Source organism: Athene cunicularia (genome assembly GCF_003259725.1).
Source record: "Athene cunicularia isolate RWA chromosome 9 unlocalized genomic scaffold, athCun1 chr9_part1, whole genome shotgun sequence".
NCBI classification, from domain to species: domain Eukaryota; kingdom Metazoa; phylum Chordata; class Aves; order Strigiformes; family Strigidae; genus Athene; species Athene cunicularia.
In genome coordinates, this window is record NW_020799110.1 from 14,179,680 (window position 1) to 14,186,728 (window position 7,049).

Genomic DNA, 7,049 nt, shown 5'->3' on the forward strand with positions numbered 1-7,049 from the left:
GTGCAGCGCACTGACCTCTTGCTGCCTCTGGCCCTGAGCAGGGGCCAGGAAGGGAAGAGCTGCCGGTCCTGCTGCTTTCATCGGAATCTGGAGCGCTGAAGCCTGCCCAGATCCTAATCAGTGTGGGAAAGCAACGGCAGGGCCTGCTCTCGCCCTGGCCTGCTGGAGACGCCTTTTATTTTCATAAACTTTATCGCAGCCCACAGCCCCTGATAAACCACCGTAAATAAACGGAAGGGAGCGTGGCGGCCGGCCAGAGCCGCTCGCAGACGCACGCGCTCGCTGCCGCCCCGCTCCCCGGGGGGACGCCCCGTCACACGCCAACTTTCAAAGCCTTCCTTTTATTTCCCTCCGCCACCCTGCACGGAGAAACCACATGGCCTCGCCATTGGGGGACCAGCAGGGCAGCCGCTGCCCGCCGGCGAATTCCTGCCCTGCCCCAGCCGCCCCCAGCGATCCTGACCAAGCCGGGGTCCCGCTCCCAGCGCTCGGCACGAGCCCTCGCGGGGTTCAGCAGCTCAGGGCGCAGCTGGCCCCCACCCTGGGACTGGGGAAGGGCAGTTTTGGGATGGTCACATCCTCTCTGGTCAGCGAGAAGGAGGTCACATCCCACCAGAGGGCTGAACTGGCAGCAGGTCTCAGTGCCTTGCCCCGGGGCTTCTCTCTCATTTAATTTGAGGGTTGCTGGGGTTTGCCACAAATTAACAGTTTGGGCTGCTTTCTTTTTTGCTTTTTTTTTTTCCCTTCGCTGAAAGGTTTGGGTTTTGTTTAAAAAGGTTTACATTCTTCTGGGAGCACAAAAAACAGGATCCGGGGGGTTGTTTCCACACCAGCTCTGCAGACTAAGACAAAAGTTAACCCTTTTCCATTTCTGTTTGGAGTTGCTGTGGCTGAAAGGCATCCGTGCCTGGGCTGGCAGCTGCCCCACAGCTCCCGCTGGTTCCCATCTGTGGTGTGCCTGGCTTTCCCGCAGCCTCATCTCCCCTTCAGCATCCTCCTCCCATTGCAGGCAGGGGCTGGGGGGAGACAAGTTTGCTTATGTTTAATTTTGCACAGTGACTTGCAGTAGCTAATTTTAAGTCATACCTTATCCCAGCATTTTCAGAAAGCAGCTTGCTGCACTTGGGTACCAGGTTTTTGCTTCTGTGCATGCCTTCCCTCGCTGCAGAGGGATGAGCTGCCTGGGACCAGTGCAGGCGGGTTTTGGTTACTGCTGGTTCATACCCTGCCTGCACTGCCATTGCTAAGGGAGGCCACCCAGCTGGTGCTGACAGCTTCTGCTGTTAAACTGACTCCATCTAATACAGAAATTGCGCAGACCATAGCGCTCTGAATTAAAGGTATATAAACTGCATGCCACGTCACGTGTGCCAGAGCTTTGGCCGAGCGAGCTGGTCTGGTCAGCTCTAGCCAAGATACGGTGGGTGCCCATGGGTGACTCGCCTGCATTTGCCCAGGCACCACAGGCTCCGAAGGGCTGCCCAGGAACCGCTGCTCTCTGCCTTTGCATGGTCAGCAGCACCTCCATAGCTCCAGGGCTGCAGTGGAGGTGGCCGCAGGCGGCAGCTCTGGGGACATCTTCCCCTTCCCAAGGCCCTTCTCGCAGGAGCATGCGGCAGCATGCTCCCCACCCCCGTCTTCAGCCTCCTCCCAGCTTTTCATCCCATTTCTCCAGTTTGCCACAATCCTTTTTCTGTCTGCAGCCCCAGCCTTGCGTGGCATGCAAATTTAATAAATACGCTCTCTGTTTCTCTATGCTGGCTGTTAAGGGGAGCGCTCAATAGCAGCTTTCCAGCCCCACAGTGAGCCATTGAGAGCTGCTCTCGCAATGACACCCCCCCACTCCCTCTCACCCATCCTGCAGCACCCTGCCTGGCCCTGCTCCCCCCCCTCGGGCAGGGAGGCAGAGCACCCTGCGCCTGCCCACAGCTCCCGTCCCACAGCCACTGCTACTCCTCCATCTGCAGGCTTGTTATACCCCGCTGCTGAAGGAAATTAAATTGGCCTGACATGTCTCATTCTTGACAAAGCCGTGTCAGGTATTAGTCATCTCTGTGCTAACTTCCAGATGCTTACAAAACTGCCTCGGATTATTCACGCCAGCATTTTTCTGGGATGGGAAGTGTGGTGGCTGAGCTGTAACACCCACTCCTCCTTTGTTCCTCGGTAAGATGGGTACTGTGGTCGCTGGAAGATGCCAAGAGAGCACTGTAACCCCTGATGGCTCTGAGATCCCAGCAGGGAGTTTGATCCTAGTTTGATCCTAAGATGGATCAGGCCCAGCCAGTCCAAAACCACTAGATACATCATGGAACATTTTATAGTAAAAAATCTCGTGGGTTTGTTTCTTCTACTTCCACACTACTTTTGCCTCTGATAAAGAGTCATGCTGTGGAAGGACTGAACCCTCCAAATATTACAAATGAGAATTACTTTATTTTCCAGGCTTACCAGAAGAGAAGTTTGCGAGGGCAAACACATTGACTTTCTGCAACTGTTTCCATCCTTGGGAGTATATCTCCTTCTGTCAACAGGAATGCTTCCCTGTTGGATGTTCCAGTTGCACTTTGCATAGTCTTTCAGGCAAGGATCTTTAGATGCTCTTCTCCTCCTTGTGTAATATCTTGGCTCTGGGTCGTGGCTCTGTTGAAAGCCAAGGAATCTAAGGGCTTCTGGGGGCTTGGAGAATTGGGCCCATGGGACAGCAGTGGAAAACATCCAGAATTAAGCCTATATTTATGAGACTTTTTAGGAGCCACAGTCAAAGGCTGCTGGTTTCTCACCCAGGAGTCCTTCTAGGAAGCTGGGCAGCATAGGGTGCTGGTCCCACTTGCAGTGATAGTGTCCACAGCATGAGCCACCTCCACATCCCTACCCTGGATCCTAAGGGACTTGGGATCCTCCTGGAGGTCTCCAGTCCCAAGTCAAAGTGAGTGCCTTCTCCAATGTTCTGCCTGTCCAAGAGCTTCCAGGATGCTCCAACGGGATGTGGCATTAGCCACATGACCAGGGAGAGTCCTTGAACTTTCCTCCCTGGCATTTTATTCTTTAAGGTGCTGGCAATGAGAAAACCCTTCCCCCATCTCAAAGCATCTTTTATAAAAATAAAGTGCCCAAAATAGCCCTAGACAGTGCTTGACATTTGCCAGACAGCTGCTCTCAAGAGTGCTACAAAGGTTATGGATTGCTCTCTGCTTCCCTCCTCCTCCCGCCCACCACCACCCGCATGAACCTTGGAGTAGGGCCAGGTTTCATGGGAGTCTCGTGGTTTGAAAAAGCCAGATTTGAGAGGGAGCTGGGACAGGGGTAGGTGTTAGTGGGTTGCTGCCTCCCGTGGGCAGCTCGAAGCAGAGCCGGGGTGACCTCTGCAAGGGGAGCTGCACACCCTTGTGTTAGCACTTCCCATGCCTGATGAGCTGGCAGGGTGCTGCCACAGAAGCCCAGTGTGAGTGGTGCAGGGTTGTCTCCACCTGCACGGTGTTGGGCACCTTTGCTTGGTGTTCCAGGTGTCTGAAAACACAGGCAGAGGGGCTGCCACATGGTGTGCACCTCACCCCGCTCAGCCAGAAATGGGGTCACACCCAGCTTCAGGGTCCCCAACAAATGCACGGTCAGCCCAGGGCCAGGAGGCCAGCAGTGCCTGGGAAAGTCTTGACTTGAAGGAAGACTTGGGAGTCATCCTGGGTCAAAGCCCTAGCTCGGGCGTAAGGAGTTGTGCATCCTGGGGAAGGAGCAAGCAGGGTGGGAAAGGTGCAAGGACACAGTGATGGGTGCTGGAATCAACACCTGGAAAAGGATGTGGGGACACGGTGAGAGGCCAAAGGAAGGGCCTGGCTGGGCAAGCCTTGTGATGACATGCAGAAGGGACACAGCTTAGTAGAGAGAAGGTCAAAAGGCAATTTAAAGTACCTGAAAGTCAAAGGGGATGTTCTTTCTGAGGTGGCACTAGTCCTGTTGTGCTAGTTTGAAAACAAACTAGTGGAAGACACCAAGTCAGAATAACAATTTAATAGGGAAATAAAAAAAAAAAAAAAAAAAAAGGGAAAAATAATTAAAAAAAAATTATAAAGGCAGATAACACTGGGTTAAACTGACAGTCAGGATACAACCTGACACCCTGTTAATCAGGGTGGTGGTAGCAGTCTGGTAGAATGGTGGCTGCAGTCCCCCCAAAGCGGTGATCCTGTAGAAAGGTCTGCTCTTCCTCAGCAAAGTCCAGTGGTGGCTCAGTAACTCCTGTCCTCTGGAAATCCATTGGAAAAGAGTGTCTCTGGTATTCAGAATCTCAGGTTATATCCAGGATGGAATGCTGGTTTTCTCCCTCTGGGTGGAGCATCTCACAATGGGATAATGAGTCATGCTGCATGGCATTGATGGGCCATTAGCAGAAAGATAGTCTGGGGGCGGGGAGGCAAGGAAACACTGCCCCACCTGATTTCAACAGCTCATGAGGATGGTAATAGAATACACTGCAACCCAGGACACCTGTGCAGCCTGGGGGTATTATCATCTTTCTTGAGAGCATCCAATAAGTTTCAGCTGGGGACAGGGCACTATCTGTGGCCAAGAAGGGATCTGAAATTGCACAGAAAGTCCCCTTCGTATGGAACTTGGATGGTGTGTCCTGTACTAGGACACTAGGACAAGGTCTCATCACGGAGCAGGAGGAACCCCCATTCCATGGGGCTGGCATTTTATACAGTAAACAGAAAGTCACAATCTGGGCCTGAAAAGTGAAAGATAAAGGCATGAACTTTTAAATTAAATACATAGAGAAATACTTGAAATCCATGATCTTAATCAAAATGAGAAGCCAGCAGCAACAAGGCATGACCCAATGTTCTTTATCTAGTAACCAAATAAATATACATGTATTTTAGGCAAAAGAGTCAACAGCCTTTAAACAGAAAAAAAGCATGTCTGCAGGAATGAAATTTATCATTTAGGACAGAACAGCATCTTCGAAATGTTAAATGAAGTAAAAATTTGGTTTATACTATACAAGTTATGAATAGGGGCCTCAAAGAGCATCTAAGATCCAGCAACTTCGCCAGGCTTGTGCTGTGCTGAACTGGAGGCAAGGAGGCAGCCAGCTGGCAGGGGAAAGGGCAGGATCACAGTCAGCTCCATCCATGACGTTAGCATGTTTGGGAGATATCACATATTGGGAAGCCTTCGGGTGTGGGTTTGTTTTCCCTTACAACAGCCACGGGACTTGCTCCAGCATAGGGCAGTGTTGTCCCCACTGCCTGTGCAGCCCTCGGGGCTCTGCTCTTGATGACAGATGAGGATGAGGGATGCTAGAGACACCATCCAAGGGAGTTGGTGGCTCTGTCAGAGATGCATGGTCCAGAGGAGCCTCACAGACAACCTGGCTTCCTTGACTTTTTTCGACTTTCTTCCTCACACTTTTGTGTTTAGGCAAATTAAGGTTTCCAGTGAAGTGCCTGTACCCGCTGAGGCCGTGCTGCCAGTTTTCTGCAGGATCTGTCTCGTTTCCTGGGACGTAAGACTATTTTAAGGACTCTTCAGATCTCCAAGAAAAGTCACTTTTAAGACGTTTTTCCATGCCTGTTTCTCCAGCTTGCACACTGATTTGTCCCTGCAGTTTCACCACCCAACAACTTTGATGTCTGCCACCCTCACCTCTGAAGCATTTCCCATCACATGTCTGGCTGTTTATACCTCCGAGGCACGCAGCCACCCTTTTCTGGTTAAGGACTGTCTTGACCACATCAGTAGAGTGAGAATTTCTAAAAATAGATGAACTGCCAAACTTCACAATCTGGAAAATGACATGCTTTTGAAATCTCTGGAAAAGAATGGATTCCTTAAAGTATAGTTTACAAATACTGATTTCATTATTTATGGTAGCTGTAAAACATGGTGCATTCGGAAAGCATCGTCCTATTGAAGAAGTGTGTTACTCATTACCCCAGCTTTAGCATTCCAGCATGTTCCTCAACTGAAATTTAGCCAAGAGAACAAGCTGGGGGCATACACGGGGGCAGCCTGGGGGGAAGCTGCTTCTCATTTCATGTTGGAAAGAGGTGATGGATGAGAGAAGGGGAGAGACTCAGGGGGACCGCAGGAGCCTCTGCTAGAGTCTCTTGTAGCACCAGACGGAGAGTGCAATGTGAAGAAACTAAAAAGTAGCAAATTTACAGCTGGAAAGAGAAGGAAATATATTTTCATGAGCAAACACTCAGCCCAAGATACCTGGTGGGCCAAGTATGGGTATCAGAGCGGTGGAACACTCGACACTGGGGACTGAAAACTCATGAGTTTTGGAAAGAAACACCCGTATGTGAAGCACCCAGAAGATCTCAGATGAGCGGTTTTCCTCCATGCTTGCACCACTCAGTGCCCTCTTCTCCCATCCCTCCTTGGTACACCCAAAATTGCATATATTTTTTTCTGTTCTTCAATATTTTGCTCGAGTGCAGCAATCTCTGACATTTCTTTGCCTTACATGCTGTTCTAGACAGAGACTACCTGCCCTCCAAGTTTTCTGAAAAGCACCCAGTTTGCCCAGGAATTGTCAGGATCCCAGGATTTAAATTTCTCTGGGATTACTGTTCTTCCCCTGCCACTATGTTGTCCCTCACCCACTTCAGTTTTTTCATTCCTAAAGTCACTGGTAGCCAAGGGAACATGCTCCTTTTCATGGCAGCTGTCTTGGTCTTATTGTTTCTTTTAAAAGATTTATTGCATCATTGCTCTCTGCTCCTCTCACTATTTCCACTAGTGTATTTGTAGACATGGGTAAGTATTGCAAGACCGCTCGCACCTGTTCCTCCAAGTCCTGCTTCTTCTCTGCATCTTGCCCTTCTGTGAAACCCTCCTGCAGGAATTCCTCGCCCAGGCTTGTGTTTCACTCTCGAGCTGTACCTTTGGAGGTCTGAGACCATGCTCTGAAGTCTCAGAAGCAAGAGGTTTCTCAGGAATGTTCTCTAAGGATTTGGGGTCTGCTTCAACTGCAACAGCCATGTATAGATGTATGAGTGTGTGTATATATATATATATATATATATATATATATATATATA